Source organism: Portunus trituberculatus, chromosome 17 (genome assembly GCF_017591435.1).
Source record: "Portunus trituberculatus isolate SZX2019 chromosome 17, ASM1759143v1, whole genome shotgun sequence".
Lineage (NCBI taxonomy): Eukaryota > Metazoa > Arthropoda > Malacostraca > Decapoda > Portunidae > Portunus > Portunus trituberculatus.
The window spans coordinates 1,310,588-1,337,500 of record NC_059271.1 but is presented as its reverse complement, the minus strand read 5'-3'; the positions used below and the strand labels follow the sequence as shown (position 1 = coordinate 1,337,500).

At 40.4% G+C, this 26,913-nt stretch overlaps 1 protein-coding gene, 1 long non-coding RNA gene and 1 other non-coding gene across 3 annotated transcripts in view; 1 reads left to right on the top strand and 2 right to left on the bottom strand.

Annotated features, from left to right (window-relative positions):
• LOC123505213 (alpha-2A adrenergic receptor-like) overlaps positions 1-26,913 on the top strand; it is a 553,609-nt gene that overhangs the window by 106,192 nt on the left and 420,504 nt on the right. The gene's annotated exons all lie outside the window — the stretch shown is intronic.
• LOC123505215 overlaps positions 1-26,913 on the bottom strand; it is a 557,956-nt gene that overhangs the window by 325,627 nt on the left and 205,416 nt on the right. Inside the window, exon 2 of the long non-coding RNA XR_006675095.1 lies at positions 25,645-25,695. This is a non-coding gene — a long non-coding RNA (uncharacterized LOC123505215). The remainder of the gene's footprint in view (positions 1-25,644; positions 25,696-26,913) is intronic.
• Positions 2,758-2,831, bottom strand: Trnaa-cgc. The gene has a single exon. It is a non-coding gene; the product is annotated as a tRNA-Ala (tRNA).

The following is a 26,913-nucleotide window of genomic DNA, read 5'->3' as shown; positions in this document are numbered from 1 at the left end:
AATAACAGCCTCTCCACATCTTTTAGCCACTATTTTTCCACCTAGCTTTCCCCGACGTTAATTCCACACCACAAACACTGGCATTCACCACCACTACCACCATTACTACCACGACCACCACTACTATCACGTCCACTACAGCCACAACCACCACCACCACCACTATCTCATTCTTCATCACTAACGGGTGTCATTTTATCTTCACTCTCTCGCTTCTCATCCTTCTACCCTTCCTTGATCCTCCTAAGTCTTCCTCATTCCTCTCCCTTTCCTGACAAGTGTACGTATTTCCGTCTCCTCCTCCTCCTTCTTCTCCTTGTCCTCCTCCTCCTTGCCCTCTTCCTCCTCCTCGTTACACCTTTATGCATCACCACTACCGAAGTTAAGAAGGTCAAACTGCCTGGTAAGACTGAGACGTGAGGCCACACAATGATGACCTTGCTCTATCTGGCCTCCTCCTCCTCCTCCTCCTCCTCCAGCCACAAACTGACCTCCATCCCAATATTCCCTTCTCTCCATTCATTCCCTTTTTTTCTTCTCTCTTCCTCCTCCTCTTTCACTCCTCTTCATTTCCATCTTTTCTGTCTCCAGTTCCTTTGTCTTCCATCCTTCTACTCTCTCTCTCTCTCTCTCTCTCTCTCTCTCTCTCTCTCTCTCTCTCTCTCTCTCTCTCTCTATTGGCCTTTCTTTATTTTACTGGCTGTGTCGTATTCTCTATGTGCCTGTCTTCTCTCTCTCTCTCTCTCTCTCTCTCTCTCTCTCTCTCTCTCTCTCTCTCTCTCTCTCAGGGAATGTTTCATACAAAAGGCCATTTTTCAAAATTTCCAACAATTTCACAATGACCTCCAAACAAAAGGCTCTTCTGGGATGCGTTTATTTATTTAATGTCAAGGTTCTATTTCCTTCTTTATTTATTTAAGTCTTTCTGGTAAAGGGAAAAAATAATGTCAAGGTTCTATTTTCTTCTTTATTTATTTAAGTCTTCTAGGTAAAAGAGAAAAAAGTTAATGTCAAGGTGGCATTTCCTTATTTATTTATTTAAGTGTTCCTGGTAAAGAGAATAAAATAATGGCAAAGTTGCATTTTCTTCTTCTGCAACTTCTTTTTGCGTGTGTGGAGTAAAAATAAGGACAAATAATGGAGTGTGGAGTATAAATAAGGACAAATATTGGAGTTTGGATTAAAAATAAGGGAAAATATTGGAGTTTGGAGTATAAATAAGGACAAATATTGGAGTTTGGAATGAAAATAATGACAAATATTGGAGTGTGGAGTAAAAATAAGGACAAATATTGGAGTTTGGAGTAAAAATAAGGACAGATAATGGAGTGTGGAGTAAAGATAAGGGAAAATAAAGGAGTGTGGAGTAAAAATAAGGACAAATATTGGAGTTTGGAGTAAAAATAAGGACAAATATTTGAGTTTAGATTAAAAATAAGGACAAATATTGGAATTTGGAGTAAAAGTAAGGGAAAAATATTGGAGTTTGGAGTAAAATTAAGGAAAAACATTGGAGTTTGGAGTAAAAATAAAGGAAAAATATTGGAGTTTGTAGTAAAAATAAGAGAAAAAAAAAGTGCTTGTGTTTACGATGTCTCTTTTTTTTTTTTATTTTGCTGTTTAACAATTTCACTCTTTAAAATAAACATCAACCAAAAAAAAATAGAACTTTCCTGAAGACATGAAATTCCAATATTTTTTAAACTTTTCAAAAATAAAAAATAAAACATTGTGGAGTAAAAAATAAGGAAAAGATAATAAGTTGGTGTCCACGATGTCTTATTTTATTTAGTTTTTTTTTATTATTTCCGTTATTTATTTATTCATTTTTATTTCGTGAAGTAAAAATAAGGAGAATTAATGTGTTGGTGTTTACGATGTCTTATTATTTGTTTCATTTTTACTGTTTTTTGGTCATTTATTTATTTTCTTTTTATTTCGTTGAATAAAAATAAGGAAATAAAATTAATTGGTATTCACGGTCATCTTTTTTATATTTTTTAGAATTTTATTATTTATTTATTTACTTTTATTTGGTGATGCAATTAATGACAAAATTCAAATCTTGGCTTGTGTTTCCATGATTTTTTTTCCTATTTTTTTTTATTTCTCACGTGTTTAACTTGTATATTAATCGTCCTTTACTTGGTGGGTGGGAGGGGAGAGTGGTGGTCAATTTTAATACATGTTTATTTGATAATCCTAACATGGCAACAACTTTTAACATTCCTCTCCAGAAACACCTTAAATATTTTCCTCTCATTACAAAAAAAAAAAAAAAGTTAATTTCACTTTTTTTAGAGCGTCGGTATTTTCATTACTTCCTTTCCAGAGCGTATCAGTGAATTCTCATTTTCTTTTCTTTATTCTTTTATTCTTTTCTTTTCTTATTACCTTCGCTTTGTTGTTTTATTTGTTGTTGTTTTTTTGCTCTTCCTTCCTTCCTAAAGTGAAATGCAAGGAATGTGAACTGAATGTCGAGAAGAAGGGATGATTATAAACTGTGTGTGTGTGTGTGTGTGTGTGTGTGTGTAATTCACTGTTTGTTTGATCTGCTGCAGTCTCTGATGAGACAGCCAGACGTTACCCTACGGAACGAGTTCAGAGCTCATTGTTTCCGATCTTGGGATAGGCCTGAGACCAGGCACACACCACACACCGGGACAACAAGGTCACAACTCCTCGATTTACATCTCGTACCTACTCGCTGCTAGGTTAACAGGGGCTACACGTGAAAGGAGACACACCCAAATATCTCCACCCGGCCGGGGAATCGAACCCCGGTCATCTGGCTTGCGAAACCAGCGCTCTAACCACTGAGCTACCGGGCCGTGAGTGTGTGTGTGTGTGTGTGTGTGTGTGTGTGTGTGTGTGTGTGTGTGTGAGAGAGTCCCTGCCTGTGGAGAGAGAGAGAGAGAGAGAGAGAGAGAGAGAGAGAGAGAGAGAGAGAGAGAGAGAGAGAGAGAGAGAGTGCCACATCTGGCAGGGCTGCGTCAGAGACCGCACGAGAGAGAGAGAGAGAGGGTGTCAGCATCAACGCACCTTCGCAGGACGCGTGTGTGGAACTTGAGAATTTTATAAGATGTAAATTTTCCTTGGTTTCGTTTCATTTAATTTCCCTTTCTCCCTCCCTCCCTTTCTCTCTCTCTCTCTCTCTCTCTCTCTCTCTCTCTCTCTCTCTAAGCATACATTTCTTTTCTATTTTCTCATTTCTTTCATACTTTTCCTCCTATCCCCTCCTTTCCTTACTACTTTCATCTTTTCCCTTCGTCCTTCCTTTTTTCTCTTCCTCCTTCTCTTCCTCCCTCTTCCAAAATTCTTTCATTCTCTCTTGCCCAACATTCCTTTTCTCCCTCCCATCATCTCCTTCCCTCCCAGAATTCTAACCTCTCTGTTTTTCAAGATTCCCTTCTTTATTTCCACTTCCTCCTTCCCCACCTTTCGCTCTGCACATATTACTTGCTCCTCCTTTCCTTCTCTTTTGTTTTCTTTATTTTTCTATTGTATTTTTATTTTATTTCATTTTGTTTATCTATATATTTTCTTGTCTCATTAGTCCTTTCTTTTTTCCTCTTCTCATTAACCATTTTCTTTATTTCATTGTAGTTTTTATTCTTATTTGATTTTTCCTCGCTTTTTTTCCTCTGTTAAGTATATTTTTTTTTCACTCCTCCACTTCTTCTTTCCTATTCCTATCCTGTCTTTACTATTTGATCTTCCTTATCAGACAACATTCACTAGACTTTCCTTATTATCATTATTATTCCTTCTATCATGCTTTCAATATTTATCCATAATTGTGAGCTCTTCCTCCTTTTATTACATTTTTTTCTTACTTTTCTCCTTTTCCTCTATAACTGTGACCTCTTCCTTCTTCAATTATATTTTTTCTCTCCCTCTTTTCTCCCTTTCCTGAATTAATTGATCTCTTCCTCTATTTATTAACTTTTCCTCTCCTCTTTTCACTTTCCTACATACGAGTAACTATGATCTCTTCCTCCTTCTGTTACCTTTTCTCTCACTCCTTTCATCCTTTCCGTCCATCTATTAATCAGTATTTTCTTTTATCCCTTCAGTATCATGACGCGTTTCCATATTCACTCTGCTTACTATTTGGTGATTTTATACAGCTTCAGAAACTCAAAGGGAGGATTAAAATATTAAAGACTCTGGCCATTAATCTTCTAACCTCCATAGACCCTTTCTAATGTCATTAAAATGGTCTAATCGTAGGCAAATTTCAAGGTAAAAATGTGTCACAGTACTGAAGGGATTAACATCATCATTGTAACATTTATTACTACTGCAATTAATACTTCTAACACTAATACTGCTACTTCTACTACAATTACTACTATTTTTATTCCTTCTACTGCTACTGCTACTACTACTACTACTACTACTGTTCCACTACAACTACAACTACTATTACTACTACTACTACTACTACTACTACTACTACTACTACTACTACTACTACTACTACTACTACTACCACTGGTCCACTGCTACTGCTACTACTACTACTACTACTGCTACTACTACTATTGGTCCACTATTACTACTAATTCATTTACTACTTCTATTATTCCTCCTATTACTACTTCTAGTACTACCACCACCACTACTACTACTACTACTACTACTACTACTACTACTACTACTACTACTACTACAATTACTAATACTATCATTCCTCCTCCTCCTCCTCCTCCTCCTACTACTACTACTACAACTACTACTACCACTAGCGCATCACTCCCACCTTTCTTTTCTTCTCCATGGTTCTGGCGTCAAACTTTCCTGGATCTCTACTAGATAGCTCAGACTAGAAAAATTGACCTAAAGATCGGAGGTGGAGCAGGATCAAGGCGCCAGGATCCTTATTAGCTCCCTTTGACTCTGTCCCGTCCAATTAATTAACGGGAAATGTCCTAATTGGGTGAGGGTTGTGTTTCCTTACTTCTTGTTTCCCTCGTCTGATCAGCACGACAAATATTGGTCCTCCTCCTCCTCCTCCCTCCTCCTCCTTACCGGCATTTGATTATAATAAATTTTTCCCAAAACGAGAACCAACAGAGAGAGAGAGAGAGAGAGAGAGAGAGAGAGAGAGAGAGAGAGAGAGAGAGAGAGAGAGAGAGAGAGAGAGAGAGAGACTGCGCGGAGGTAGGCGGGAAGGAATATTGGACGTAAGACACTAATCTCGACAATTCTTCACTGCAAATTGATAGTAGTCTTTTAGATCCGTCTGTCTTTTCCTGTGAGGTGTTTGGTTTGCCCGCCCGCCCGCCCACCCGATATCCCCGCCAGCCCCACCATCCCCAGCAATACCCGCCAGCCAGCCAGCCAGCCAGCCCGCACACCCGCCCGCCTGCTTGTACCCTCGCTCATTCTCACGAAGCGACGCGGACGAGCAGGGGGTGGTTTACATAGGATATAAAAAAAAAAGGGACGGAGACTGACGAGTTTTGATTGGGTAAACTTAGGTCTCGATAATTGAATTGGAAAACTATAAATATAAATCGGGAAGGTGAAATATTAGAATTGTGTAACTGTATAGACTGACTGATAGATGCATATGTAGATGAGAGAGAGAGAGAGAGAGAGAGAGAGAGAGAGAGAGAGAGAGAGAGAGAGAGAGAGAGAGAGAGAGAGAGAGAGAGAGAGAGAGAGAGAGAGAGAGAGAGAGAGAGAGAGAGAGAGAGAGAGTTGCATATAGAGATAGATAAGTATGTAGGCGAGAGTGTAGATAGATAGGAAGTTAGATAAATAGATAGATAGATGGGTGAAGTATAGTAGTGAACATAGAGGCAGACAGACACAGACATACATGCATATATACAAATATACATAAATACAGATCGACAGACAGACAGGCAGGCAGAAAAACATAAATAGAGATCGACGGACAGACAGACAGGCAGAAAAACATGAATATAGATCGACGGACAGACAGAAAGACAGAAATATAGAAAAAATATAGATACAGATCGACGGACAGACAGACACGCAGAAAAACATGAATGCAAATCGACGGACAGACAGACAGACAGGGAAGAAAAAAAATACTAATCTAGAGACAAACAGACAGAAAAAAAATCAATATAGATCGACAGATAGACAGACAGACAGCCATGAAAAAAAATATATATACAAATCGATGGACAGACAGACAGGCAGAAAAAAACAATCACGGGATGACACTTGGCAGGTAAACGGACAAAAAAAAAAAAAAAAAAAAAAAAATCTAATACACCAAATGAACTTTACATACACAAAAAATTATCAACAAATCCCCCAAACCTTGCAATTATTATACGCTGTGTTAAGAGACAGATGGAATTTCTTCTTAGCAGCGCGTCGTGATCTGAAGGAAAGGCGGGAGTTCCAGATTAAAACATGGACCTTTCTCAATCGATGCCGTGAAAGCTTGAGGAATGACAAGCTCTCCAGTTAAATTAGGGAGAGGAATAAGAGGAAAAGGTAGTAGTGGTGGTGGTGGTGGTGGTGGTGGTGGTAGATGATGCCCTCTATTACCATTATTATCATCACCACTATTCCTATTACTACTGGTACTACTGCTACTACTACTACTACTACTACTACTACTATCACTTCTAGTACTTCTGCTAGTCCTGCTGCTACTACCACTTCAAATACTACTACTGCTACTGTCATTACTACTACTACTGCTACTATTACTACTACTACTACTGCTACTATTACTACTATCGTTTATGTAAGAGGGGCACTAGGTATGGCCAACAAAAAAGTAAAAAAATGCTAAATCAAGATGACAGTCCAAAAAGAGTAGAAGAATTAAGTAGAACAGCAACAACAACAATAAAAACTACTACTACTACTACTACTACTACTACTACTACTACTATTACTACTACTACTATTAATGTTACCACCACCATCAAAGCCTTCGTATAATCACTGCCACCACATTGTCGTCTATAAAATGTTTAGCACCAAAATGGATTTAATTTTCTTTACTTCATTTTATCAATCATATCACAGCACTGGATATTATTATTTTCCTCCACCCACCACCACCACCACCACCACCACCCCGTCCTCCACCACCATCATCACCACCATTAGCTTCAACATCAACATCACTGCCAACACCATTACCATTGCCACCAACACGACCGTCAACACCACCGCTAAAATAATTTGAGTTGCAGATTCATTTATCTTTGACAACACCACTTACTGTCACATCAACACCCACCCACGCAACACCGATCTTTGAAATGCAACAGCCAACACATAACGAAGAAGAGGAAACACAGGTCATAATGTACACAACCGCTATCACCACCACCAGCAACACGACCACCACCGCCACCACCACTAACAACAATAAAGCACTAACTACCACCACCACCACAATCAACACCACAGCCATTAATAGGATAAAAAAACACCATTACCTACTGGATGTATCACCATCATTAACACCATTAACAACATCACCACTAAAACTTTTGTACTACTAATCTTGAACAATTAACCACGATTTTCACCACCACCATCACCACCACCACAACAGAGACCTTTACTGCTAATATTTCTGCCATACTTAAACTGGCCATCTGTCTCCGCCACAATACTTTCCATGCGCAGTTCGTATATACCTATTATTTTCATTCTATTTTCATCCGTCCCACCTCCATGCCCTCCACTTCACCCCAGCGTCCCTTTCCCAACTGCCTCCCCTCCTAATCTCACTCTCTCCTTCTCCCTCTCTCTCTCTCTCTCTCTCTGTTTATAATCATCATTCCTTCTTTTCGACATTCATTTCACATTCCTTGCATCTCACGTTCGTAAGGAAAAAAGGAGGAGCGGAAAAAAACAAGGTAACGAAGGTAATAAGAAAAGAATAAAGGAATATGGAAAAAGAAAATGAGAATTCACTGATACGCTCTCTCTCTCTCTCTCTCTCTCTCTGTCACACGTGCATTATAGTTATGGAAATGTTGGGTGTATGATTCAGCATTGTTTTGATGCACCGGGATAGACTGAAAGCACTGCCACTACCCGACAGACCTAATTCTAGTGATGGTTGATACAGACACAGAGGAAAAAACAAGCAGCGTATTGTGTTTATCTAATAGTTCTTGTATATTAGCTGTAAAAAATACTTAATAGTGACACGTGTTTGTCTTTCTCTGTGATTTTGATCGTTTTAGATGCTGTTTTTCTTGTCTCGAAGGGAAGAAAGGGAAGGAAGGAAGGATATAATGAAGAAGGGAAGAAACAAAAAAATGGAAGGATATGAGGGAAAGAAGGAAGGGAGGAACGATGGTGAGTAAAGGACGGAAGGAATTAATGAAGAAATGAATGAAGGAATGAATAAATGAATGAAAGAAGGAAGGAAGGAGAGAGAATGAGAATAATTACGAAAGGAAACATGCAAGTAAAAAGGCGAGACGGCAGGCAAAGGAGGAAAGGAGGAAGGAAGGGGAAGGGTATAAAGGAAGAAAAACTGAGCGAATAATGAATAAGGGAAGGAAGGAAAGAAAAATTAAGGAAATGGAAAGAAAGATACGATAAAAGAATAGAAGCTAAGGAGTAAAAAAGAATATGAAGAGAGTGAAGAAACAGACAAAAAACGAGACATTGTTTTATTTAGCGTTGAAATAATTGAAACGTGTGTGTGTGTGTGTGTGTGTGTGTGTGTGTGTGTGTGTGTGTGTGTGTGTGTGTGTGTGTGTGTGTGTGAGAGAGAGAGAGAGAGAGAGAGAGAGAGAGAGAGAGAGAGAGAGAGAGAGAGAGAGAGAGAGAGAGAGAGAGAGAGAGAGGAGAGAGAGGAGAGAGAGGAGAGAGAGAGAGAGAGAGAGAGAGAGAGAGAGAGAGAGAGAGAAGAGAGAGAAGAGAAGAGAAGAAAGAGAAGAGAAGAGAAAGAGAAGAGAAAGAGAAAGAGAAAGAGAAAGAGAAAGAGACAGACAGAGAGATACAGAAAGACCCAGAGACAGAGAAAACAAGAACATCAAACCCACCACCACCACCACCACCATCACCACCACCACCCCTTTACCATTCCTCTCTCCCGCTCATTAACTCGTGAGCGAAATGATACACGACTCACGCAGGCCAACTTTCGTCATCCGTCACTTTTTTCTCCTCTAAGCATAAACGAATACTGAGCGGCAATGTTGAGGATGCCAACTCGCTAACAACTCCACGAGCGAAACTCCTTCACTGATTCTCTTCCCTCTGGCGACCGTGTGTGTGTGTGTGTGTGTGTGTGTGTGTGTGTGTGTGTGTGTGTGTGTGTGTGTGTGTGTGTGAGAGAGTTTCCTTTGATTACCTCGTCCTCGTTATAAGTTTTGCCAACCGTGTATGAAAATAAAAAGGGCAAAAGTAAAAGAGGGATAAAAAGGATAAGAGGATAAAAAAGGGAAATGTTGTGAATTAGATGAAAGAGAAAAGGGCGTGGATGATTTTTTTTTTTCTGTCTGTGTGTGTGCCCGTCTATGTGTCTGTGTGTCTGTCTGTCTCTCTCTCTCTCTCTCTCTCTCTCTCTCTCTCTCTCTCTCTCTCTCTCTCTCTCTCTCTCTCTCTCTCTCTCTCTCTCTCTCTCTCTCTCTCTCTCTCTCCTGTGTTGTTGTTCTTCCGTGTGTGTGTGTGTGTGTGTGTGTGTGTGTGTGTGTGTGTGTGTGTGTGTGTGTGTGTGTGTGTGTGTGTGTGTGTGTGTGTTTGCATTCATGTCGTCCCTGATTTGAAACATGTTTGCTTTTGTGTATTTATGGACTAACGTGATGTATCGACAAGGCGTAAGTGACGTCCCTAAGTTGCTTGAACACACACACACACACACACACACACACACACACACACACACACACACACACACACACACACACACACACACACACACACACAGATAGATGGATATTTATTGACTACAACCAAATATTACAGTTACAGGAGGTCTTGGAAGGTCTGGTCCATCAAAATGCTTTCTATAAGAACTTGTAAACGGCTTGAAACAGAATAAAACATGAAACGCATATGTAAAACGTTTATTTATACAAACGAGCGCATGAAACGCCTAAATCAAAGCAAACTATTTCATACACACACACACACACACACACACACACACACACACACACACACACACACACACATCTTATAGTTCATATTTTAGTGGTCCTTTTGTTCAGTAATGAAAATACAGCGTTTTCTCAACAAAAACTACTATACTTCTACTATTACTACTGCTACTACTACTTCTACTACTACTACTACTACTACTACTACTACTACTATTGGTGTTACTAATATTACCACGACCACTACCACCACTACTACTATTACTACAACTACTTCAGCCACTTCTATTCGTAGAGGTTAAACTCGCAAGGGGAAAGGGCTTACGCAGGAAAGGAAAGCGGATTGAGAGTTTTTCCTTCTTCCCTTGCCTCAAAAATTCAGGTGAGGGCGGCGCGGCGGCCAGATGTTTGAAGGAGTGTGGAGGGAGAGTTGCTGAGGGTACGGAGAATTAACGCAGGTAACAGCGATCAATGGGAGAAGAGGCCAAGGTTCTCAGACATAGAAGAGTGTAGAGTTATGATTGGTGTCGTTGTATCAGTTCTTGTTTATATTGATAAAAGTACTGGTAATGTTAGTAGTGCTATAAGGACTACTTTTTCTACTACTACTACTACTACTACTACTACTACTACTACTACTACTACTACTACTACTACTACTGCTGCTGCTGCTTTAAGTAAAAACATGAACAATAACTACGACTATTGCTACTACATCTACAACAATAACAACAACAACAACAACAACAACAACAACAACAACAACAACAACAACAACAACAACAACTACTACTACTACTACTACAGCAACAGAAACTACTACCAGTAACTCTCTACCAAGAATTTTATCACCACCACCACTGCCACTCAACACTACTACTACTATTACTACTACTACTACTACTACTACTACTACTACTACTACTACTACTACTACCACTACTACTACTACTACTACTACTACCACCACTACTACTACACTACCACCACCACCAGTACAACTACTACCACTACCAACACTACAACCACCAACACTACTACTATCACTACTAGACCACCACTACCACGACCAGAGTCAACGTTCTCCATCCCACGTCCCATTAGCCCCAAGACACGTGGTTATAACTGGAAGCTCTCGACAGCACGGCAAGTTCTGATAAGGCTTGGAACTTTGTCGCAGAAGTTGTAGTATCGGACGGGATTTGCGAGACAGGGAGGGAGTGTCCGGGCCAGGATAGAGACGGTGAAGGTAAAAATGGCCGAGGATAAGGATAATGAAGGTACGGGCGTGGAAACGGAGGATATGGTGAAGAAAAATATATAGAAAGTGAATATAAAATGAAATCCAGGAAGTAAAATAAGGAAGGAGAAGGAAAAGAGAATAGAGTAAATGGAATATGGATAGAGAGAAGCAGGATGTCAGATAGGAGGAAGAATAGATGATGAGAAAGTTTAGAGAAAGAGAGGAAGGAGAGAGAGAGAGAGAGAGAGAGAGAGAGAGAGAGAGAGAGAGAGAGAGAGAGAGAGAGAGAGAGAGAGAGAGAGAGAGAGAGAGAGAGAGAGAACAGAGAGAGAACAGACAGAGACAAAGACAGAGAAAGAGACGAAAGGTACACCACACACCAAACACCACACACACACACACACACACACACACACACACACACACACACACACACACACACACACACACACACACACATCTTCCCTTCAGTCTTTCAAAATCTGCCAAGCTGAAAGATAGGCAGGAAGGAAGGGAGCAGCATTTCAGCGGCTGATAACGGAGATGAGAGGCGACAGGAATTGTTCTGAAGGACGCCTTGGAGCACGCCAGGATGGGAGAGGTCTGAGTCACGAAGAGGAAACACAAGGCGGAGTGAGTTAGTGGGAGAAAGGAAACCAAGGAACAATGGGAGAGATTAGGATTGGTGGAAAGGAAACAAGGATAAGAGGGGCTGATAGGGACAAAGGTTAATAGCATCCAGGGCAAGACAGGTCACGGCTGGAAGGGGAAATAATGGAGAAAATAAGTTGGAAAGGTGAAATAAGGTTGAGAGAAATCAGGGATGAGAGAGGCGAGAGGTCACGAGGGAGAAAGAGAAGCGAGAGTGTGTGAGAGGAGGAAAAATTGGCCGATTGATTGATTAGATGGTAGTAATGTTTTCTGGCGGAGCGGCAGGAGCTCCAGAGAGAGAGAGAGAGAGAGAGAGAGAGAGAGAGAGAGAGAGAGAGAGAGAGAGAGAGAGAGAGAGAGAGAGTAAAGAGGGAAGGAAATCATAATAGAAAGATGGCAAAGGATGAATAAAATAAAACAAGAAGGAAGGAAGGAAGTAAAATCATGAAAGAGAAAATACAAAGAAAAGACGAAAATCGAAAAATAATCTGGAAAATAAACTTGAAAAAAAGAAACAATGAATGAAATAATAAAGGAAAAGAAAAAGACATTAAGTGGATGAAGGAAGGAAGGAAGAAAGAAAAAAGGAAGGAAAGGAATACAGAAAGAAAAGGAAGAAAACAAGAAATAAGGAAGGAAAGAAGGAAGAATAGAAGCGAGGCACATACAAAAATGAGAAGAAAAAAAAAGGAAAAACAAGAAAAGGAAAAAAAAAAAAAAACAAGAAATAATGAAGGAAAGAATGAAGGATAGAAACGAGACACACAGGAAAGGAGACACGAAGAATGTACAAAAGAAAAAAAGTCAATTCCATGCACAAGATATTCCAGGAAAAAGAAATAATGAGAAGGTTTTTGTCCTTTCAGTGTTCATCATGCACAAGACAATGGCGGTGAATGGCAGGCTAATATATCGGAGTTTTTTCAATGTAATCAGACCGAAACCTAATGAAACAAAGAGCTTATAATCAATGGCCCGGGATTCACTGATTATTAACCCAGCCAAACTAATAGAAAGGATAATAGCAAGCTGAAACATAAGGCATGAATTGAAGAACACCCCCCTCATAAACTGCACCACGTGTTTGAATTACAACATTCTACATTTAGTTGGAAAAGAATAGCTATCAAATCACCATTAACCTAAATACTGAAGCTATGAGAATGTAAAGGCAGGAGAACATTCATAACTTTCTCAGTTAACAACGTAACAAGCAGAAATAAGGAACCACACACTGCAGCACGTGTTCTACCTTTAGTTGGAAAAGAAACGCAATCAAATCTACATTACCATAAACACTGAAGCTATGAGAATGTAAAGGCAGGAGAACATTCATAACTTTCTCAATTAACAACAGTGACTATAATAACATCGTCCTTCCAATGACTTGAACTATTTATAAAGGAAGGTTCTAATTGTGTGTTAACGATTAATTGATTGATTGAGGAACTGGCCTTGAAATTACAGATGTACCGATACCAAAATTTTGGCCGATTCCGATACCGATACCGATACCACCTAATTTGGCCGATACCGATACTACTACCGATTCCGATACCGCCGATACCGATACTACTACTTATAGTGATTACTGCACTGGACACCAGGATGAGTTGGTGGACGGCGAGCGTTATCAGATGGGAGGCTTTGTTTTGGGGAATGCTGTAAGTCCTTCTGAGAACGTTTGTGAAATAGGAGCAATTCTAGAAGCCATTTGCAAAGGCAAATTACTTAGTAATTGGAATGAATATCTTCTCAGTCTTCTGATTCTTGTCAGTTATTTTAAATTCTTACTTCTTACTCCTTTACCGACCATTTGGTCTTGTGCATTTTCATTATTAACTTTTTATTGACGATATTTTGGCGATCAAAAATATTTTTTAAATTATTAAAATTGTAAGACAGACACAAAATATTAGCAAAAGAAACTCATTTTGTTGTGTACGTTTCTCTTTAATTAAATCAGACATCCTTTGATATTAATTAATTAGATATTAGTAGACCAATTCAGAAACATGAGATTTCACCTAACATTTTCAATTAATAGAAAACAGTTTAGTTTATTCAAAATTTCTAGGTTGTGGCTTATTACCACAGAAAACAGTATTCTATGATATACAGTAATCACCACGGAAACTTAATACGCCGTATTATATTAATTTGGTATCATCAATATCTTATATCGAATATATCACTAAGTAGTAAATTCCTTTTAGGTATCGAAAGTATCGGCATAAAATAAGCCGATACCGATACCGATACCCAAAAATGGGCCGATACCGCTGATTTCGATACCGATACCGATGCATCGGTACATCTCTACTTGAAATACAACTATAATAGAACTGTATACTTCTAGAATGCACAGCGTAGAGAGACAAAGTACAAGGAATGAGAGAAAATGAAGAAAAAGAGCTTACGTCAACTAACACGTCACTGCTATACCATTGTGCTGAGACAAGGAAAAATTAGTACAACACACACACACACACACACACACACACACACACACACACACACACACACACACATCACGGTACAAAACCTCCATTTACTAACACGCTATCACCACCTATGCGTCAAGACAAAGACAGTACACACACACACACACACACACACAGAAGACCCAATAGCAACGCACTGTCCTCCACGTTCTCAAGTTTACGGCGGCAGATTTGTACAGAAGCTTTTACTACCTCGCACTATCGGCAGTCTGGAACGACCAAGGCGGCGGGAGAAGCAAGACTAAGGCAAGGGTTTCTGTACCATGAATGTAAGCGTCAGTTGAACCTTGCTGCTGACTCCGTAGATGGCTAGAAGACGTGTGTGTGTGTGTGTGTGTGTGTGTGTGTGTGTGTGTGTGTGTGTGTGTGTGTGTGTGTGTGTGTGTGTGTGTGTGTGTGTGTGTGTGTAAGGAGGTAGGAAAGGATGGTAGAAAAGATAACGAGACTTAATTCCTCTATATCCTCAGGACTTATGGAACTTGTGGATTCATTTCTTAAAGGGAGCAGAGAAGAAGAAGAGAGGAGAGAAGATGGTTGGTTGGCTGGTTGGTTGGTGGTGGTGGTGGTCTGTGTGTGTGTGTGTGTGTGTGTGTGTGTGTGTGTGTGTGTGTGTGTGTGTGTGTGTGTGTGTGTGTGTGTGTGTGTGTGTGTGTGTTCTTGTCTTTCTTCATTACCTACACATATAAACCCCCACACAGACGCAGATAAGGACGCTTTTTATCTCTCTCCATACACACACACACACATACACACTCTCTCTCACTCTCTCTCTCTCTCTCTCTCTCTCTAAAGGTGCACGAATCTTACTTCCTTATCCCGTGCACTGTTTCTTTCTCAAAACTTGGTGTAGTTTTTTTTGCCTTGTCTCTAACGCTGTTACTAAATATTATGTTGTAGTTTTGAGGTGAACATTTTTGAACTGAAATGCACCAACTCCTCTCTCTCTCTCTCTCTCTCTCTCTCTCTCTCTCTGTCCTGTAAAGCATAATAAAAACACAAAATATATAAAATTTCCTCTATAAACCAAAAGGAATTCAAATAAGATCACCAAAAAGTATAATATAATATATAATAAAACTTTTACACACACACACACACACACACACACACACACACACACACACACACACACACACACACACACATGCACGTGCAATTCAATACATTCCCTAAACCCAATACCAGAGGAAGGAGCAAAATGGATGAATGTACGGATGTAGTATGCACGCACACACACACACACACACACACACACACACACACACACACACACACACACACACACACTACCTCCCTGGTTGGCTTTAGTTAACGAGGCTACCGCATAATTTTGATAAACACCCGCACGAAACTTACCACACTTAACACACACACACACACACACACACACACACACACACACACACATACAAATTTACAATCGAAATAGTCTCAGGCAGCGCTGGTGGGACAAGGAAATTCAGTGGAGTAACAAACCAGGCTATTTGCGTCCTACTCCATCGCGCAGGCAACACTCAGAGCGGTGTTTAGTGCACGCGATAATGTGTTGAACAAGGCATAAAACTCCCTTACTTGCCTTCCTCCCCAACAAGACCACCACCATCACCACCATCTCTTCCTCCCTCTCCTTCCTCCAACAATACCATTAGAACGACTGCTGAGAGAGAGAGAGAGAGAGAGAGAGAGAGAGAGAGAGAGAGAGAGAGAGAGAGAGAGAGAGAGAGAGAGAGAGAGAGAGAGAGAGAGAGAGAGAGAGAAACGAAACAGAAAAGAAAGAAACAAGAATAGAAAAAAAGACATTAAGAAAAGCGAAACGTAAGAAGCAGGAGGATGGAAAACAAAGAAAATATGGAATGAGAAAGAGGAATTAGAGAAACATAAAGGAGAAGAGAAAGAAGAAGGAAAAAAATAAAGAAAGGACAAAAAACAATGGCTAGGAGAAGGAGGAGGCGAGGCAGAAGGAAAAAGAGGAGAAGGATAAGGAGAAAGAAGAAGAGGAGGAGGAGGAGGAGGAGGAGGAGGAGGAGGAGGAGGAGGAGGAGGAGGAGGAGGAGGAGGGAAAGGGGGAAGTGGGAAACCGTACATCACCATTTTTTATACTTCGCCTCACGCCGAGAACTCATTAGCCACGACGGCCAGAGGTATTTTATCAACGTGTGTTTTGGACCAGCTGTTCTGTTCGGAAGGCGAGTGAGGAGTGGTGGTGAGCGGGGGAGTTAACGTTAGCGGGAGACTCGGGGAAGCGGAGGAGGGTAGTTACTTGGGAGGGAGTGTTATGGTGTTAGTTACGGAGGCTTACTGCTTTTGTCTCATGGGAGGTATTTTAGAGGCTTGGAGCGTGTTATGTGGCTTATGGCTTGGCGGAAATGGGATGCTGGTTGTGGTGTTAAATGGTGTGTGTGTAATTGAGTTTAGATTGTGGTGGTGGTGGTGGAGGTGGAGGTGGTGGTGGTGGGGGATTAACCTTTACGCTTGATGGTATCGTAGAAGGAAAGAAAGCGTAAGGTAAGAGAGGATCGTTGCATTGCAGGCTTGGCTCTCATGTCTCACCCTTTTTTCAAGCTTCAAGACAACTGAAATAACAGTCGCCAGTTTTCTTTCGTTTTGCTGCATTATTGTAGCGAATACTCGGAGGAGAGATACTAACACTTGCTCACGCGGTTAAAAAGAATGAGACACGGAGGCAGGCAGGCAGACACACACAGTTGGAGATAATTTTGTGCCACTATTCTAACTTCTGGGAACATTAAAAACAAAGTGACTTGATACCTGCGCCTTCTGGTAATAGAAATTGTACAGTCTGGCGTGCGTCTTATTCCTTGTGTTGTGTTGTGTTGTGTTGTGTTGTGTTCTACTGGTTGTGTTGTGTTGTGTTGGTTTGGGTTGGGTTCTGTTGATTTGAGTTGCTTTCCTTCGCTTTACTTTGCCTTGCCTTGCCTTGCCTTGCCTTTCCTTGCCTTGCCTTGCCTTGCCTTTCCTTGCCTTGCCTTTCCTTGCCTTGCCTTTCGTTTCCTTGCCTTGCCTTGTCTTGCCTTGCCTTCCCTTGCGTTTCCTTGCCTTGCCTTGCCTTGCCTTGCCTTCCCTTGCCTTTCGTTTCCTTGCCTTGACTTGTCTTGCCTTGCCTTCCCTTGCGTTTCCTTGCCGTGCTTTTCCTTGCCTTACCTTGTCCTGCCTTGAGTTGCGTTACGTTGCGTTGCCTTGCCTTGCCTAGCCTTGCCTTGCCTTACGTTTTGTTGTGCCAGGTCATGCTTTTATAACTTCACTTTCTGACGTTGTTTTATTTTCGGGGTATTTTTGTTTCCGTGTCATGACTGTATATATGAATTTCTTTTACATTGTGATCGCATGTATGTATTTACTTGTTCGTCTCCAGTCTTTGCTTTGTAACTCTTCTTACTGCATGTTTCTTTCTTATTCCTTTATTTTTTCGAAGCAAAGTCAATCACGTCGAGGCAAAAGGAACAAAAAAATCACTTAGGTCTGAGTGAGTGACTAATTCAAACATACTCTTAAAATAAAGAGATAAACAAAAAAAAAAAGGTTCAGGTTTTCCGAATGTGGCTCTTAGCTCTTCCATTTTTTTTTAAATATTTTACTCACTTATTTTTTTTTTTTTAGCCTCTATTCTTTTTTTGAAGGGAGACGTTAATACAGGACAGAAAAACACTAATAGAGAGAGAGAGAGAGAGAGAGAGAGAGAGAGAGAGAGAGAGAGAGAGAGAGAGAGAGAGAGAGAGAGAGAGAGAGAGAGAGAGAGAGAGAGAGAGAGAGACAGACAGACAAATAGAAACGGAGACACAGACCGATAGACAGACAGACAGAGACAGACAAAGAAACACACACAGAAACACAGACAGAGAAAAAAAAAAAAAAAAAAAAATCCTATCAACGCTCCCATTAAAAAAGAGATCTTACATAACTCGACCTTCATCTACAGCCAAAGTAAGGAAGAGTTGGTCGGGCGCGCCTCTGCCAGCCGGGCGAGGGTGGCAGCGCGGCGCCTCTTTATCATGGCCACCTCCTGCATCACTGCCACTTGGTATGCCACGGGGGAAAGATCTGAGGCTGGCGGGAATATGTAAACACGAACATATGTGGGTGGCTTTTACCAGAGAGAGAGAGAGAGAGAGGTGGAAGATGAGAAAAAGAAGCCACAAACAGACAGATGAACAAAAATAGCGAAATATAAGGAGAGGTAAACAGACAGACAGATAGACAAATACAAGAGAGTGGGAGGGATGAAGAGAGAAAGAAACCACAGACAGATAGATGAAAAGAGATAGACAAACACAAGGAGAGGTAAACAGACAGACAGATAGACAAATATAGACAGAAAGAGACAGACAAAAATAGATTTTAAAACACGCAAAGAAACAGTCACGCAAGGTAAGAAAGAGAGAGAGAGAGAGAGAGAGAGAGAGAGAGAGAGAGAGAGAGAGAGAGAGAGAGAGAGAGAGAGAGAGAGAGAGATAACCTTACTTCTCTCTCTCTCTCTCTGATCAATAGCCACGCACGTCACATTCATCCCATGGCTTGAGATTGATTTCCGCCTTTAAGAGTCACTTGAAAACCTTCCTTTTTCTCTCCTTTTTTCTATTCCATCAACACGGGATATTGCTTCTCAGCCTTATGGAAACCGATAGCCTTATACCTAACATTTACGTGCCCTCATTACTCTCTCTCTCTCTCTCTCTCTCTGCGTTCTATCACGTCTTGTCTATTGATTTATTGCCTTAAGTCTTTATTATTATTGTGTATTTGGTTGTTTTTCATTATGTAATGTATATCATGGTTATTTTACTTCAATTGATGCATTTGCCTGTGTCTGTAACGTTAGCGTGACCGCAGGAACACGTAAAGGGAGCTGACAGAATAGGGTAGGTCTCTCTCTCTCTCTCTCTCTCTCTCTCTCTCTCTCTCTCTCTCTCTCTCTCTTAGATCCCACCGTATCCATAGTATATTTGTCTACTTTTCACGTCGATTTCATACGGAAAGTTTGAGGAACCTGCGTAGGAAAAGCCCGAGCAAAGGAACACAAGTAAGGAAAGACAGAGGAACACAGGAAAGGAAAGCCAGAGGAACACGTACGGAAAGCCAGAGGAACGCATATAAGAAAAGCCAGACAAGAGGAACACACAGAAGAATAGCCAGAAGAACACACGTAAGGACAGCCAGAGGAACACACACGTAAGGAAAGCCGTCACAGTGCAGTCAGTCAGTCAGTCGGTCTACACGTGGCAGTACTCGCCGCTGTGAAGTCCATCTCAACACCTCCCAGTCTCAATATCCTGTCTGAAAACCACCACATCTTCATCGTTTTCTCCCCTTCAAGTGTGTTGGGGGGACTCTTTCTTTCCTTTTAGCTTTTTAATTTTTTTTTTATCTTCTTCGGTGCTTCCTCCTTCACACCAAGGTACTCTCACTACTACTGCTACTGTTTCTACTATTATTACTACCACTGCTATTACGGCTACTACTATTACTACTTCCACTCGTCTTTCTCTCCTTGTCTCAGTTATTTGCTGGTGCTTTTCTCACGTTGCCACTCATCGTTACTACTTCTATCCTCCTTCCTCTCCTTCGCCTCTCAAGTCTTTCCTTTTTTTTCTACTCACATTTTTAAGTTTGCTTATGGCAGTATCTATGTTATTATTTTCAAAGCTTTTTCTTGTATTTTTTTTCAATGGTGAATTGTTACGTTATTTATTTTATTTATTTTTCTTTCTGTTCTTTATGAGTTACATTTTTATTACTTCATAACAAATTTGGCGGAAAAATATGCAATAAAAAATGGTAAACTTCTTAGTTGGAAAAAAAATAGATGTACAAATAGATTCTCTCTCTCTCTCTCTCTCTCTCTCTCTCTCTCACACACACACAAGGAGATAACACTACTTTCCAATATTCCTTGGGACACTTCGCTTCCCGTCCCTCCTTTCTCTCCTTGCCTCTCTCCACACTCTTTTTCTTTTGTCATCCTCCTTACTCTCCCCCCTCTCCCTCTCCCTCTCCTTCCCACCCTCTCTCTTTCATAACACATCTGTGAATCTAAACACTTTTAATTGAAATAACATCGTGCGAGAGAAGGTGCGCGGGTGAGGCGAACGGGTACTGGCAAAATACTAGCGCTGTGTTGGCAGTGATAATTGAGATGTAAATCTTTTCAGTGGGCCATTAAAGTATCTCCCCATCTGTCTACCTCACTATGCGTAAATAAAGAGTGAGGAGGGACAGCTGTGTGTGGGTATTTTGTTCCCTCGGGAGTGGTTTTGCTTCCTGTTTTTGGCGTTAGTGAGTGAGTGATTGAGTAAGTGAGTAAGTGGGTGGGTGGGTGGGTGAGTGAGTTTCTGAGTTCGTGAGTTCGTGAGTGAGTTTCTGAGTTCGTGAGTGTATTAGTGAATGAATGAGTACTTAAGAAATTAAAGTAAGTGATTTTTATGCTGATTTTTCTTCTATTTTTTTCTCCTCGATCTTTATTTATTTTTTTTAATATGAGGGAAACCCATACAAAGGCAACAAAAACTAATTGAAAAACCCCACAAAGGTGCCAGTCCCCAAACAGATTGAAAGAAATGTCATTAGAAGGGATGGTAAATGAATCATCTCTCTTCTCTCTCTCTCTCTCTCTCTACAATTCTAAACTTTGCTTGAAGAATGTATGTGTGTGTGTAGGCGCATGTAGTTTAATCTTCCTTCCTCTCTGTATTATGAGTACATCCTATCTTAAAACCTAACCGTTCACTTCTCTTTTCTGTGCCGCTGTTTCCCATTCCAATTTTTTGTGAATATCTACAGACGAAAAATGTATGTATTCTGTTTACGTGACGACAAGCCGCCTTTTGAAAGTTGTAAGTTTTACGTGACAAATTGTTTTATGTAAGAGATTTTTTCCCCACTTTTTCTTTTTAAACCAACGTCCAGCGGTGTGTGTGTGTGTGTGTGTGTGTGTGTGTGTGTGTGTGTGTGTGTGTGTGTGTGTGTGTGTGTGTGTGCGTTTTACCTCTCTCTCTCTCTCTCTCTCTCTCTCTCTCTCTCTCTCTCACACACACACACACACACACACACACACGCCCGATAGCTCAGTGGTTAGAGCACTGGCTTCACAAGCCAGAGGACCGGGGTTCGATTCCCCGGCCGGGTGGAGATATTTGGGTGTGTCTCCTTTCACGTGTAGCCCCTGTTCACCTAGCAGTGAGTAGGTACGGGATGTAAATCGAGGAGTTGTGACCTTGTTGTCCCGGTGTGTGGTGTGTGCCTGGTCTCAGGCCTATCCGAAGATCGGAAATAATGAGCTCTGAGCTCGTTCCGTAAGGTAACGTCTGGCTGTCTCGTTAGAGACTGCAGCAGCTCAAACAGTGAAACACACACACACACACACACACACACACACACACACACACACACACACAAGACAACATCAGCTTAACGACCAAAAGGTGAAGGAGGTGACCCATAACACGTTGTTTTCCTCACCTCTCCACCACACCACCACCTCTACACACCAGACCTTTCTATTCCACTTTCTCGCCAGGCCTTCCTTCCCTTAGTAACAGCACAGCACCCGTTAGGAAATAGAAGAGCCACAAGTTCCCTCAGCTTACCTGGAGAGCGCGAATTCCAATACTCAGTCACCTTCACATTTGTTGCCACAGAAAGAGAAACTTGGATTTGGTAAAATGTAATCCCTCTTGTTTTTTTTTTTTTTATATTCTGACATATTTTATACATTGCCACAAAAAAAAAAAAAAGATACTTAGATTTGATAGGAATATAAGAATTGCTCAGTTGCTGCAAGAGTTTCGTTGATCCTTGTTGTTGTTTTATTCTAGCACACTTTGTACTAATACACACACAAAAAAAAGGTGCGTTTCATAATGGGATGGGTTTGTTTGTATGGTGTTTGTTAGTGCTAAGCTGTTACTTGTGGATACGTGGTAGATAAAAGACGCAGAGATTTATTTCTATTCATACTCTTGGTGTGTAGGTCTTTACTGGCCTTGTCCTTAGGGAAAAAATAAAAATATAAAAAAATCAGGAAGACGATATAAAAAGGGATAAAAACTTACAATTAAATAAAAAAAAGGAGTAAAAAAAATAAGAAATATGAGATTCCAAGAGAGAGAGAGAGAGAGAGAGAGAGAGAGAGAGAGAGAGAGAGAGAGAGAGAGAGAGAGAGAGAGAGAGAGAGAGAGAGAGAGAGAGAGAGAGTTGCGTAAGACACCATAACCCGCACCCAAGTCACGGCTATCCAGGTGCTCTGAATCACACCGCACTATCTTTCCCTCACTTGAGTTTCCTCCCGTGAAAGAAAGAAAAAAAAACAGAAAAGAGTAAAAATTGTACGATTGTGTCTGGAATGTTAGAAAAATATGGAGGGAGAGAAAAATATCAAGGGTTCCAAGAAATGAGAGTACTAGAGACGTGTGTGTGTGTGTGTGTGTGTGTGTGTGTGTGTGTGTGTGTGTGTGTGTGTGTGTGTGTGTGTGTGTGTGTGTGTGTGTGTGTGTGTGTGTTTGTGTGTACTGGCAGGTATTCAAAGCTGGACAAGTGTGGAGGTAATTCCTTTGTACGAAATAAAAAAAAAACTTTAAATTAAAACAGTAGATGGTGGATGACTCAGGAGGAGGAGGAGGAGGAGGAGGAGGAGGAGGAGGAGGAGGAGGAGGAGGAGGAGGAGGAGGAGGAGGAGGAGGAGGAGGCGGAAAAGCAAAGAGAACGATAAGGAAGAGCAGGAAAAGGAGGAAGAAAGAAAAAAAGGAGAAAAAAAATAAGAGGATAACAGGAAGAACGGGAGAAATGAAGACAGAAAACACAGACAGTTTGGATAGAAGAAGAAGAAGAAGAAGAAGAAGAAGAAGAAGAAGAAGAAGAAGAAGAAGAAGAAGAAGAAGAAGAAGAAGAAGAAGAAGAAGAAGAAGAAGAAGAAGAAGAAGAAGAAGAAGAAGAAGAAGAAGAAGAAGAAGAAGAAGAAGAAGAAGAAGAAGAAGAAGAAGAAGAAGAAGAAGAAGAAGAAGAAGAAGAAGAAGAAGAAAAAAGAAGACAACGATCACAAAATAGAAACGATCACACACACACACACACACACACACACACACACACACACAATACTTAACACTCTCATGACGCGCCCTGACTCGCCATTAGGACTATCACAGCGAGGGAGGGCAAAGAAATACACCAACAGGAGAGGTAAATTAGTGTGTGGAGGCAGAATTATCGAGGGAGTGGCAAGACGTATGGGTGAGCAGTTTAGTACAGCCATGTGTCTTGCTTCGCTCGTTTGCTAAGTATACAGTCATTTGTCTTCTTCGGGATTGATAAAGAGGTGTACTCGTAATTCTCTCTCTCTCTCTCTCTCTCTCTCTCTCTCTCTAGTTTATTTCATTTTTGGCTCGGAAAACGGCTTTAATCTCTCTGTCTCTCTGTTTTCTCTCTCTCTCTCTCTCTCTCTCTTTCTCGCCGTTTCTATATTTGTGTGTGCCTGTCTACTCTCTCTCTCTCTCTCTCTCTCTCTCTCTCTCTCTCTCTCTCTCTCTCTCTCTCTCCTACACACAGACAGTTACATCATGACCTGCTTAATTAATCACGTGATGTGATTAATGTAACTGACTTTCATTATATTACGTGAACTTCTATCTTCCTTAATATTGTGTCGCTCTAAGTCACGGTCATGCAACAGATCAGTGCCAGACTCCGAATCATTGGTCAGTATTATCTTTCTTCTTTTCAATCAACAGTAATGCGATTTTTTTTCAAATATTATCCTTGATTTTTTTTGTTGAGGTTGATTTCAATGTTTTAATGCATTTCATCAGTCTTCTAGTTATGCTGAAATGTGAAATGATATGTTTTTTTTTCTATTTTCTGTTTAGCGTTTTGTTTTTAGGTTTCTTTATTTTCTGATAAAAAAAATGGTTCTATTATTATCAATGTTCTCTTTAATAGTCTCCTTTATATAAAAATAGAGTATACTGGTGTACATTTTCTTCTCGTCAGCATTTGGTCTCCTACCGCTTCTTCTAATATTTCTACACCTTGAAATGCGTCCAACAAAACCAATGCGAACAATTAGGTCCTCAGTAAACGCATTCTGAACGCTACTTATTGCTTCTTATGCTTCAATAATTACGCTGCAATCTAGGAACGACCAGCGAAGCGTTAAGTGCATTTTACCTTGATCTTTACCACGCTCCAGGTGACCTAGTTTGATGTCCAGTGCCGTGACAGTGCCGCTAATATTGCGCGAAAAGACACAGCTACGTATTCCTTGACGCTTTGTTCTCCCATCACAATTAGTTTCAAAGGCAATAGACATGATTAATTGTGTCCTTTTGTCTCATCCTGCAAGTCTAACAATTGGTGGTCCTTGTTGAACTGTCGCTAGAAAGATGAACATTTCCTTAAAACCTTTGAAAAAAACACCAAAATCCAGTTTAAGGTGGTCGAGATAAGGCAGAAAAGCGTTTAATTCCTCCAGTACCAGGACGTGTTTTAATATTTATTTAACCTGCTTACTATTTTGTGATTTCATACAGTTTCATAAACTAATGTGGGGATTGAAATATTGAAGACTAAGGTTATTAATCTTCTGACCTCCATAGGCCCTTCCTAATGTCAATAAAATAGTCTAATCGTATACAAATCTTAAGGTAAAAATGTATCCCAGCAATATCAAGAAAATCGTCTCATCACACCAGCAATTCATGATTAATAAAAGGTTCAATTACTGAAAGGATTAAGAATACGAACTATGAAAGTCGACAAAGAGGCATGTAGTAAGTCTGGCATGAATGTGTGTCCGGCATCTCATCAAACTTAACTCCTTCAGTGCTGGGACGCATTTTTATCATGAGTTTTGGATGGGATTAGACGGTTTTGTTGACATTAGGAAGGCACTATGGAGGTCAGAATATTAATGGCCAGAGTCTTCACTATTCTAAAACCTACATAAGTTTCTAAAGCTGTATAAAATCAACAAGTAGTAAGCAGAATGGATATGAGAACGTGTCCTGGCACTGAAGGGATTTATATTTATACACGAGTAGAGTAATTCCGAAGCACATATTAAATTAATGTTATAAATGAGAAGGTTATAATATTTTTAATCCTCCTGGAAAAAGAAAATAGTCACGCCAAGAAGAGAAAAAAACAACAAATTTAGCCATAAACAGACCTTATTTGTGAGCTGCCCACGATCCGAGGCTTGTGGCTCGGAATTCTTCACCTGAAAAGAGAAAGATACATATTTTTTTATTATGTAAGAGGGGAAGCTGGCCAAGGAGAGAAAAAAAAAAAAAAAAAAAAAAAAAAAAGGCCCACTTAGTCTCCACTCTCCTGGAGGTCCGAAAATTTATCCAAAAGAACGTCTTGAAATCTCCCTCTTAAATGAAGTCAAGTCATAAGATGTTGGAAATACAGAAGCAGGCAGGGAGTTCCAGAGTTTATCAGAGAAAGGTATGAATGATTGAGAGTACTAGTTAACTCTTGCATTAGGGATATGGACAGAATATGGGTGAGAAGGCGGCGGCTTACTATTTATAAAACTTCCAATCTTATCTTTATTCTAACTGTTTCATCTTGTCTAATCGAAGAGCTCGTGATGGTCTTTAATTCTTTCAATACTGGGACATATTTTTAACTTGAGATTTGTGTACGATTAGACCACTTCATTGACACTCTGGAAGTCAGAAGTTTAATGGCAACAGTCTTCACTATTTTAATTCCCTACATGAGTTTCCGAAGCTGTATAAAATCAGAGTGATTATGGAAACGCGTCATGGTACTGAATGGACTAAATTAAAAAATAAATAAATGAACACCTTAGTATTCCATCACAATTTTTTCCTTCTTGTTTTAATATGAGTTTTTCGTCTTTTTTTCTCGTTATCCTCCGTAAACGTGTCTGCGAGGAGTGAAGGAGCTGGAACGTTTTTTTTTTTTCTCTCTCTCACCATCACTGCTTTCCAAAGGCTCCACTTGAGGATATTCGCATTTTTAAGAGTACTTTTATGGTTCTGGTGATGGATTGACAAGATTTCTAATTCATTAAAAGGAAAAAATCTGTCTTGAAAACCATGTTAGTTGTCTCTGTGGCCTTGCAAAATTGTCGTAATGAAAAGGGAAGGCGGTTCTGAATTCGGGCGAAAAACACGTGTGATGACCTTGTTCCCTTTCAAGGCGTCGTCACCGTTGAGTACACGGCGCCAGCTCCTCTTCGCCTGCCTGGAATGAGCTACCAAACTTTACGTCGCCACTAAACGCACCAACATCGCCGTGATCCCGGTTAACTACGCCTCTTGCCTGCCCATCATATTTTCTTATGTGATCGTCAGGCCAATAGTTAGTCCTTCAAAATGCAGCGGGGCGAGATGGGAAGCTTTTGTGACGCTGCAAGCTCACTTCAATCAGGTTTCAGTGCTTTTCATCATCTAAAGTGAGAAAA